The 12,231-nt window shown below is 38.1% G+C and overlaps 1 pseudogene; it reads right to left on the bottom strand.

Annotated features, from left to right (window-relative positions):
- Positions 1 to 2,888: 2,888 nt before the first annotated feature.
- On the bottom strand, positions 2,889 to 11,888 carry LOC141325922 (general transcription factor II-I repeat domain-containing protein 2-like; annotated as a pseudogene).
- Between the last annotated feature and the right edge of the window lie 343 nt (positions 11,889 to 12,231).

The raw sequence follows: 12,231 nt of genomic DNA, 5'->3' as shown, positions 1-12,231 counted from the left end.
ATTTATTTTTGCCTTTTTTTGCTCAACGACTCCCAAACAATTAGCTCAACGATTTATTTCCCTACTTTGCGTGAAGCTAATCTACGGTGATTGGTCCAATGACCCAGTCTGTTGACCCAGTCAGCTCAACGCAGAAACGTACTGATTTAGCACTGCAGTTTTTACACCAACGTATTGCTCTAGTCTTTATCATAACTCCAAGTAATAACAAACAAACATTTACTATAGACCAATTATCCTTTTGTAAACATCCGGGATGCGCGCGCATCTTGGTTGCAGAAAACCCGGGAGACATAGCGTTTACGAATAGGAAATTACACGGATACGGTACAAAATAGTTCGATTCTAAAATATTATAGATTATTTTGATTAGATGTTATTTTAAAAATGTTTACCGCATATTACAACAGCTTGTCACCGAACGATAAGAACGGTTATTCAACGAAATTAACGTTAGTGAGTGGGATTGGTCTGACAGATCCGTTTGCCATAGAGGTAATCGTGTACCCAAATCAAGTCAAGTGCAAATTACATGTATATAGCATGCCTCAACAGGCTTCACAACACAATGCAGACATTACAAAAACGATCAATGTCTAACAAATTATCTTTACAAACATGATGTGACATTACTTGCCATAAATTCTCTGAATTTTGATGCCTGCAATTTAATCCCTTTTAGCAACTAAAGAGACAATATTTACCTCTAATATTTAAGTTTTGTTTTGCTTTTGTTTATTTCACACTGGGTTGAGTAGGAAAAGACGAAGTTGGGACTATTGAAGTCCATGGATACCTCTCCTGTACAAAAAGTGTATTCTAACGTTAGTGATTGACAGTAGGATAGTTTGCTATAACTTATTAGCCAAGTTCTAACGTTACTAGCCAAGCTTACGAGACTAGCCGTGTGCACTGCACAACACAACATTTTCACGGTTGTCTTTTCTTCTTTTTCTAATTTTTCTTTCTGGTTTTATGCTGCATTCCAGGCAGGTTTTTGAGCTTGTAAACCATGACTTCAAATCACGACTTACGACTTTGTAGCGTTCCAGGCAAGTCACCCCAAACTGCCTGAGGACATTAATTATTATTACATTATTATTCATTTGTTTGCAACACTATATTGTCCTAAAGTCTATTTTTTCACTGTGTACCACTTGCATAAACACCGCACCCATAGGTGCTGACCAGGGGCGCCGCTAAGGGGGGGAAAGTTAGGACAATTCTAAGGGCCCACGCCCTTTAGGGGCCCCCAGAGATCTGCTTTGGTGTGGTAGAGGGGGCCCAACCTCGTATTTTGTCATAGGGCCCAAATTTGCGAGCGGTGCCCCTGGTGCTGACATAGTGGTTTCGCGGGCTATGTCACGTCAGAACTCGGAACTGGGAGTACATGGATCTAGTACGAGTTCACGAGTGGGAAGTCACGGGTTTGATTGCCGTTCGGATGCCCTTTCACGCATCCGAAGGTTGGAAAAACACGAATAACGGGTTGCCTGGAACGCGGCATTATAGTGGTTCCGGCCATCTTTTGCAACCGACATGCGCAGTTGAACCAGCGTGACGTATGTGTGATGTAGGCTGATAATTGGTCTATTCATCGACACATTTCTAGACAATTGCGAATTAACAGATGTTGCTGTTAGCCAATTAGACAGAGACCTACAAGCTGCATGGAGCGAACACAACACACACAACTAAATATGCATTTTGCATGCTACAGAGTACATGAGAGCAACAATTTTTAAAGGATTACTCCACTTTCAGAATAAAAAAAATCCTGATAATCTACTCACCCCTATTTCATCCAAGATATTCATGTCTTTCTTTCTTCAGTTCTTCAAGTTTTTTAAGGGAAAACATTACAGGATTTCTCTCCATATAGTGGACTTCAATGGTGCTCAACGGATTGAAGGTTAAAAATGCAGTTTCAATGCAGCTTCAAAGGGCTCTAAACAATCCCAGCTGAGGAATAAGGGTCTTATCTAGCAAAACGATTGCTTGTTTTCTTAAAAAAAGACACTTTTAACCACAAATGTCTTGTAGCTCTGCGATGCGCACTCTGTGCACTTCGGTTCAAGACAGTTAGTGTATGCCGAAAAACTCCCATCTCATTTTCTCCTCCAACTTCAAAATCGTCCTACATTGCTGTTTGACCTTTTTTGGTAAAGGGTGTTTGACCCACCTTAGACGTTCACTTTGTAAACACTGGGTCGGTACTTCTGCATCGATGTAGGATTATTTTGAAGTTGGAGGAGAAAATGAGATGGGAGTTTTTCGACATACACTCTATAGAATCTTTGTGGCAAAAGAAGGATTTTCAGATTATAAAAAGGTAAGAAAGAGATGGTTCTTTAAAGAACCTTTGACTAAATGGTTCTTTGTGGAACCAAAATTGCTTCTATGGAATCGTTGTGAAGACCTTTATTATTATTATTTATTTTTTAGAGCATACCCTAACTGTACCCTAACGGATTTACCCCAAGTGTGCCGCACAAGTCCTGAAAAGTGAAGACATTTTGATCGCCTCCTTGTGGCTGGTCCCAGCGTAGGTAATAAACCTGAATAAACCTATTGGGACCTGAGTCAACCTAAACCAGGGGACCCCAAACTTTTTTTTTGAGAGGGCCACATAATTTTTCCTTTCTTTAATGGGGGGCCGGGTCACTTTATAAAAGAAAATTACGTGGTCCAGAATGACTACTAGTATTATTATGATTTTACCTGTATGTATTACACCTTCTAATGCTAGAATAGTTTATTATTTTGTTATACACCACACAGACAACTGATAATTTCTTTTCAAGCGATATATTCATGAACTTTATTACCATTATAATGACTTTTTTATATTTAGTGCTATTCAAATTCAAAACATTTACTTGCATTAATTAGTGTGAACTGTGAGCTTGCTTCTGACTGGTGAGAAGTCCAATGTCAGGTTCCATTCCTGTCACAGCCAGTCTCAAAGACTGATGCAAATGTTCATCAGTGAGTCTTGATCTCAACGGAGTTTTCATCAGTTTCATGCATGAAAAGGTTTGCTCACAAATATACGTGCTGCCAAAAAGTGTGGACATCTTTATTGCATGCCTTTTGATGTTTGGGTATGTCTCGTTGGGGAGGGCAGCATAGAATTCAATGAGAGCGTTGGGCTTAAATGCGTCTTTCAGAACATCACAGTTCTGTAACTCAGCCAACTCAAACTGATACGAAGGCAGGGCTTCGTTAATGTCAGCAGCGAAGGGGTTCTGGAACTGGCGGATTTCTTTAGCGTAGACGTGTAGCTCACGGAATCGCACGTCAAACTCCGCCTTCAGCATTTCCAGCGTTTCCACTGACTTTTCAACTGGGAATGGGGCCACTGGTTTCTCAGCTGAAAAACTTTGGGTAACGGGGAGATGACTGAAGTCTTGTTTTTGCACTTGTCCCACAAGCAGTGCTAGTTTTAGCTCAAATGCTTTTATGTGGGAATACATGTCACATATTAGTTTCCTTTGCCTTGGAGCTGCAAGTTGAGGCTGTTCAACATTTCTGTCACATCTGTTAAAAAGGCGAGGTCCCATTTCCATTCTGCGTCGATCAGTTCTGGGACAGTTTTGCCCTTTGTCAGAAGAAAGGCATTGATTTCGGGTAGCAGCTCGTAAAAACGCCTCAAAACTCTCCCCCGGCTTAACCATTGGACTTCAGTATGGTAAAGCACATCTCCGTGAGCAGATTCTAGCTCGGCAAGAAAGGTTTGGAACTGCCGGTGTTTAAGTCCGTTTGCTTTGATGAAGTTTATACATGACACCACCACCTTCATGACCGATTCCCACTTCAAAACTTTGCAGCAGAGTGCTTGCTGGTGAATCAGGCAGTGGACTTGTAACAGGGGGGAGAGACCTCTTTCTTCCATTTCTCTGTTCATGCGTCCTATAAGCCCCCTCGACGTGCCAACCATACTAGGTGCCCCGACAGTAGTGATGCTGGCTAGCTTAGACCAGTCTAGACCCAGCTCTCCCATCGTTTGGCACACTTTACCAAAAATATCCTCCCCTGTCGTTGTGCCTTTTAGACTTTGTAGGGCTGCCAGCTCCTCGGGCAGTTGTGCCGTGTCCTGCACGTCATTGCTCTCATCCAGTGCTAAAGCAAAAAATTCAAATTCTTTCACTTTCTCCTGCAGCTGGGTATACTGTATACATTATCTGGTGATTGTACTTGCTGATGTAACCCCTCACACCCGGGTCCTTCCCATCAATCGGCTTAAAACCTCCTCAGCCTGACATTCCTGGCTATACTCGCGCTTACGCAAGTATACTGACATAAGTTCCACCCATTCATATATTGTGCATTTATCAGAACCGTCCCCACGATAGTATGCTGGCTCTTTAACATCAGATTGTAATACCAGCTTCAGATTTTGCGTTTCAGAGGGCACACTGCTGCCAGTGTGTTCGGCTCTAAATCCTTCCCCACATCCCAAAACTCTTGATTCCAGACAAGATACAATATTCTCACTGATGGATTGTCCTATTTGTTTCACTACAGTGGCCAACATATCTACAGGAATACCTCCCTCTGCAGTGGTAGTCCCTAATGCATTCATGTCAGTCAAATTAACCCCAGTCTGATCAATTGTGCGGGTTTCTCCACAATTTTGATAAGCTACCTGCGGTGTGGAAGTCAGAGGATAGCCAGTAAGCCCCCTACCGACTGAAAATGTTACATCAGTCTGATACACCCCTCTCCCTCTGCCCAGGCCTGGCATGTTAAACTTCTCCATGTCCTCTCAATTGCAGATCTCACTACAAGTATCCGAACCCAGTAATATTTCAGATAATAGGTTTCAACAATTACAGTTTGAATACGTCAGAATATATTCAGTTCACTACATAAAATCTTGTGTAGTAGTGTAGGCAACCACCTCTTCTTCACTTCCAAGCTCTGCCTCGTGTCGATACTCTGAACTGTGCTCTGCTCGTTCTCAGTCCGCCCGTGTCGGTCCTCGGACATCCGCCTCGCGCCGATCCTCCGAAGACCGCCTCACGCCAATCCTCCGACGTCCGCCTCGGGCCAATCCTCTGACGTCCGCCTCGCGCCGATCCACTGAAGTCCGTCGAGCACTGATGTTCGAGTTTCCACCTTACGCCAATGCTGAATTCCATTTGGCGTCGCGCGTCTGACACGGGTGCTTAGAAGACCGATCACGGCACCAATATAACTGGTCTTTTATCTTCCTTGCGTTGTGTTATGCATTAATAAAGCTTCTGATTCAAGAATTCTTCTCCCAGCCGTTTATTTACTGAGAAAACAGCGTAACAGAAAGTGAGTTGACAACTTCCAGCATATTCAACATTCCTCGTGCTGGCACACGCTGGCCTTACACACATGAACTGACTGATGTCAAATCGAACAAATTCAAAAATATAAAACATAGCTGACTTAATGCATTATTACCAAAATCACAATGTAGCATGTACCTGAGAAAACAGCGTAACAGAAAGTGAGTTGACAACTTCCAGCATATTCAACATTCCTCGTGCTGGCACACTAAAATAAAACACACGTCTTTTACACTCTACTTTTCTTAATATTGCATATATGCTCATTATACATCACACATTTTATAGACAATGAACGACAGTATTACGGAGCTTCCAAGCACACAACTTACCGCTGGCCTTACACACATGAACTGACTGATGCAACAGGGAACGCACACAGCATAAACAACCAGCCAGCCAATAGGAAACTCTGTTGGACCTTTTCTTATCCAGTCATTTTTCTGTGTGATTATTTTGCATATTATTATTATTATTATTATTATTAGCAAGTGGAGAAACACTATTAATATAACTCTGTTACACTGACAGACTCACCGCATTTAAGACGTCTTTTTTATCGGGACACACCTCCTCCGCAACAGCATTCATACATTTTCTGTCAAACTCACCGTCACTGAACGGCCTACCGCTGGTTGCAATAAGTTTAACTACCTGAAAGCTAGCTCGTACGGCTGACTGGTTCAACTGGGTTTGGCGTACAAATGTGTTCTGCTGAGCTGATAGTGCACTTTTTAGCTTCAACACTTTGTCTACTCTCATTTCTGTGTTCTTTGAACACAGACATAGTTTCTTGACAGATGAGACAAACAGCCACTTCTTTGCACTGAACAAAAAAATAATCACTTGTCCACTTTTGATTAAATACCCTGCATTCTAAATTAACCTTTCTCTTTCCCAACCGTTTGGCCATTTTGTTGTCGCTTTGAATTTTCTAGGTGGCTCACGCATCACCTGTTCGATCTCGACGAAACATGTTGAACGTACCATTCTATTGGTAGGTGAATTTAATAAATAATTAGGCTATGTTAATAACTAAGGGAAATTTTTAGTTTGAAAGCCAATCTTTTTGATCAAATACAGACATGATATAAGGAAAACATTAAAATTAAATTTTCAAAATATGTCTCTGGCATTATTCAAAGGGCCGGACCAAATGTGGGGGCGGGCCGCATTAGTTTGGGGACCCCTGACCTAAACAATTAAATTACACTTCAATTTTTTTTTTCAAAGATGGTTTTCATCATTTTTGGTAGTTCGTATCAATGCTTATGTATGTTCAAGTGTTTGTTTTTCTAATATGATGCTATAAAAACGGGGTGTGGAGTCATTGTGATCTGGTGATTGGGTCTACGGGAGTTTGGGCGGGACTTTGATACCGCGGCTCGACCTCAGGACACTACTGCGCAGACTCGAGTTCCAAATTAATCTCTACTGTGCAGACTCTGGCTCCAAATGACTCAAGATGACAGCGGCCATACTGAGATGTTTTGGCCACGCCTCATCCAGTGTAGACAGCATCATCGGTTCTATTGTATTTTGTCGCGTTGCGTTGTGCCGCGCCGCTCGCGTCCGGTGTGAGTACAGCATCTTCTTGACATGATGCTATCCACAGGAATACGCTACAGTGTTTGAGGGAGGCGGGTTTTAAGTTTTCCAGGTCTGTGCGACTCTTCCTTTTGAGAGACAGTAACTTTATACATGGTGCACTTTCAGATTTAAAACTTTGCAGGATGTTTTAATTTACTTAGAGCTGTGTTGCACACTGCATAAAAGGTAATTTTCAAAAATCCATAATAGGACTATCGTGTTTTAATTATCGTTTAAACATTGTGTGTGAATTATGGGAGTCTGTGCGTCTCTCAAGAGTGTGCCGCAACAGCGTCTCTACTAATAGTGAAACTTTAAGTTGATTTTATTCAAGAATAGCTCCGTTGTTACCTCGCTTATAAGAACCATTTAGGTTTTAAGTTGCTAAGCTATTTTACAGATAAAATCGTCAGAGCAGCGATAACAACTTGTGTGTAGAAGTGTCTGTACTGTATGTGTGTGCGTCTGTAGGACGTAGCCTATGTGCTTTCCATACATAATAAAATGCAGTTTTGTGGTAAAAACAATAATAATCAGTTGTTTTTATCCTGTTGTTTACTATATTTATTTGTGGGCCAGTGTCGTGGCATTTGGTTATTTTTCTGTTGTATGCTTTAAGGATTTGTTCTTTATTTCTTTGAAATAACTAAAATCATTTGGCGAAGTGATATGAACATGTAATTCGGTCAAGACCTGCCTGGAAGTACGTTCGCCGTGCGTTTCCCTGAAGATACTTGCACACCTTAGAACGTTCATCAGCCAATCAGATTCGAGGATTCAATTGCTGTAGTATAAATTTACATGTTGACTGTGTGTTCTTAAATGCTACCAGAGGATGGCGCTTGCAGCTGAGCTCAAGGCTGTAAGTTTGAAGTGTCATCATGCCATACCAGACGTCCACATGCTGTATTGTGACAGCAGCACAAGTGTGTGTGTATGTGTGTGTGTGTGTGTGTGTGTGTGGCTGGAGTTTTACTACAGATGCCACCTGAAAAGGGCACATGAGCTGCCAAACGGTCTGGCACACTGGGTGGTGTCGGCCCCCATCCTTTTGGCTAACCTCCTTTTCTTTCTCTTGCTCTTAAAGGAGTCTTCTTAGACTCCTCCACCCTGTAAACTGGCCCACAAACGGACCTCTGGCCTCTTGTTAGAGTGAACATGTGCTGCTGCTGTGTTTGTGAGGGATGACAAAGTGTGTATGGATTGGAAGAGGCTGTGTGTTTGTTGTGTGGAAATGTTGACATGCTAATTTGGTTGGTTTAGTGGGAGTCTTGAGAGATGCAGGTCCACAGTGGGAATGATGTAATGTAAATGAAATACACATTTGAGAACTAATAAGTCTGTAGATGTCAGTATTTCAGTTCATTTGCATGAACGGTTGAGGGAAAGTGTATATCTGTTGTCCTAATACTGATCATTTTAAATTTTCCTTTTTTAATGTATTTTTAAAGTTATTAATAATTGTACAAAATTAATGTCTTTTAATTAACGTCATAAAAGCTGTATACAAAATAATTACCATATTGTATTAAAGATATGTGACAGTAGAAATGTATTTATTAAATTAATTCAATGTATTAATTTAATAAATGTAATAATAATGATGATAATAATAATGTATTATTTCTTTAATTCAAGTAATTTATTAAAATAATGTATTAATTCATCTTTAATTATTATATAATTGAGTAATTAGTTTGATTTCAGCTTTCATGGCGTTACATTAATTCAATTCGTTAATTTAACAAATGAAAATTAATTTATTCATTCATCTTTATTTGTTATATAATTGAATAATTAGTTTGCATTCAGCTTTCATTTAATTTAACAAATGGATAATAGCGCTAATAATAAAGTTATTTTGGATCTTATGGTATTGTATGACAATAATTCAAAAATACCAAAATGCTTTAGAATAGTTTTAGTAATAATAGTAATAATAATAATAATAATATATGTATTATTAATCATGCTTTTATTATTTTATAATTCATTGAATTAATTTATCAAATTTATGAACTAATTTTAAATCATTATTACATTTAATGATTTTATAGTTATTTTGCATACAACTTATGGCTTTATATTAATAATTCAATCTATTAATTTAGCAGATAGAATAAATGAAATAATAATAATGAATAATAATGATAATGGTTCTTTGTTATTTTATGATTAATTAAATTAATGTATTAAATTGATTTATTAACTAATTTTAAATAATTATTACACTGTTGATAATTTAATAATTATTTAGCATGAAGCCTATGACTTTATATTAATAATTCAATGTATTATATTAACAAATTGAATAATAAAAACAATATAAAATAATGTATTATTTGTAATTAATTGAATTGATTAATTAACTAATTTTAAATAATAATAATAATAATAATAATAATAATAATATAACTTTTAATTAATTTAATTACTTTATTTACATTAATTTTCACATGATTGTAATAATTAATGAATTATATAATAGAAATTATTTTGCATGCGTCTTATGGAATTGTATTAACAATAACTAAAAAATACCAAAATGTTTTAGAATAGTTTTAGAGTAATACTACTATTACTAATAATAATGGTATAATGCTTTTATAATTATATAATTAATTTAATTAATTTATTAATTGTATGTATTAACTAATTTTAAATCAGTATTACACTGTTAATGATGATAATTGCAAAATAATGCATCTTATGGCTTTAAATTATTAATTCAATGTATTATTTAACAGATGGAATAATAATAATAATAATAATAATAATAATTTGTGTAATTAAATTAATTTATTTAATTTAATAACAAAATTGTAATAATTATGATCTATTATATAATTAAAAAAACATGCAGCTTATGGCATTTAAAAATTATATATTAGTAAGTCATGACTCTTGTTTTTTCATTAACTCATCAATCTAAGTTGAGCAAATTCAACTTGATTTTAAGTTGCTTTAATGTAATTTAAGTTGATTACTCAAAAATGTAACACTTAAAAAGTTGAAAAATAAGAAGTGTTTTTAATTTGAAACATGGAGAAATTGAGAGACAAAACAGCTTTAAAATAGCTTTAGAGTTTAACATTGCAGAACAGCAACTTCCCAAAAGTATTTCATGTTGCCTCCCATTTCCATGTACAATGAAGTTCTTTCTAAGTTTACTTTCTCGGGTTAGTTTTTAGTATGCTCGTGCGATTCAAGAAGCAAAGCATTGTGGCTAATGTGCCCATTTGAGCATGAAAACACAAAGATGCAATGACAAGGCATTCTTGTCTGTGTAAAGTTTTACTGTGAGAGCGTGTGCGTCTGTACAGTGTATGGAGGCAGGTGCAGGCCGGCTTCTGAATTAGCTCTTTGTGTCGTGTTAGTTTTAAAAGCACTCCTGCCCAATCTGTCTCTTTCTCTTCCTCCCTGCCTCTTCCTCTCTTTTCTCTTTTTCCCTCTCGCTGTCTGTAGGAAGTTGGGAGTGAAATGTTTGCAGCTGAAACAGTGGCAGGTCTGTAGTGCAGTCAGACACAGAGTCATATATCTGCAGAGCACGCTGCACTTCATCTATCACTGACACACGCACACACACACGCACACAAACACCTTTTATAACAGCGTACATTGTTTTCAAGCCTTAAGTCCTGGTGACAATGAGAGGCTGAGGTTGCCATAGTTACCAATAGCCTTGGTGCAAAAGAAAAGACACTCAACTAAACGGCTGTCCACTAAGTTAAAGCCAACCCTGAGTATACAGGACGAATGGGCTCGAAAGTTTAGAGAACTGCGGTTTTCTACATGTTCAAGGTCTCTGATTTTATTATGACTGTAAATAGAAATACAATATTTTCTGAAGTATTGTTAAACTTTATCACTCGTATTTGAAGGAATATTAGCTGTAGGTATACCACTGTTCTACTAACATGTTTGACAAAACAACCACAGCATTTCAACGAAAACTTAATTTTGTGGAAATTAGAGAACAGTAACACTGTCGCACAATAGAACATTGCAACTAAAATTTTGGAGGGTTACAGCTGTCAGACAGCTGTAGGAAATTTAGAGGCCCTTGCTTTGAATGACTTCAGCACATCTGCGGCCACAGAACATCACTAATTTCTCACACTGTGCTGCTCTGATCTTGGTCCATTCTTCTTCCATAGTTTGGTAACTGTAGTGGGCCATAACTTTGTCGCCAAAGATTTTCCAAAGATTTTTAAACAGGACTCTGACACAGTTATTTAATTATTTCAATGTTTTCAGCTTCAAGGAACTGCTTTACCTGTTTTGCAGTGTGACGGGGCATTTTTGAAATTGCAGACTGATTGGGAGATGCTTGCAGGGAATGAACTCCATGTTGCTGAAGGAGATTCTGATAAAAATTTGCTTTCACCTGCTTTTCACCTCTATATAAGAGGCCTGCTACAGAAAACATCCCCCAAATTATGACACTTCCACCTCCTCCTTTCACTGACTTTTTCAGTTTGCCCATGAACAAAATGTTCAGATCCAAATGAATGAAACTCACTCTCATCACTAACTTTAGACTAAACTTTAGTTTTCCTCTCTCTACACAACATGCTCCTCAGCAAAGGTGAGTCTAGCCTTTTTGATTCTTTCTGCTGATGAGAGACTTGGTCACCAGAGTGTGCTTTTAGTCTGATTACTCTTAAACATGCAGAGACAGATCCTTACCCTGTTCAGCACTGAACTAGCAAGCAATTCCAGCTGCAGTGTTGAACCCATTCCCCATTTAGAGTCTCAGTTTAATCCTGTCTTTGCATGCATTTGTCTTACATGGACGACCAGCCTTTTTGAGGGACTTGAATGAATTAGTGTCATTGTAAAGCTCTGCAATATTCAAGAAATCACAGATTTGGAACGACCAACTTCTCTTGCAATGGCTGAAAGTGTCGTCCCTTTGGCTTTCATGTGGACAACCTCCTGTCGCAGGGTTTCAGTCAACTTAGAGCGGCCCTTCATCTTTCAATCTCAGTGAAAATTGGAGGAATGCTGCCTGTTAAATAGAGTTTCTCATATAATTAAGGAAATTAGCACCAGGTGCTATATTAACACCAATAACTTGGCGGTATCTATAAGTGTTATCTAATCTTGATCAGAGTTCTTTTCAAATATCTCATTTTTTTAATACTGTGCTTCAGAATACAATTAATTTATGAAATATGCTTAAAAATGGCCTTTCTACTCCTGTTAGGATAACTTCAAATAGGACTAAGCAGTGATCTTGAAATTTAGGAAATTGTAGGTTCTCTAATTTTGATCTCCACTGTATAAAGACTTCATATGTGTTTTCTGTTTCTTTCAT

This window comes from Garra rufa, chromosome 2 (assembly GCF_049309525.1).
Source record: "Garra rufa chromosome 2, GarRuf1.0, whole genome shotgun sequence".
Taxonomy (NCBI): Eukaryota; Metazoa; Chordata; class Actinopteri; order Cypriniformes; family Cyprinidae; genus Garra; species Garra rufa.
Note: the sequence above shows the minus strand (reverse complement) of the source record. Positions and strands in the feature narration are given on the sequence as shown.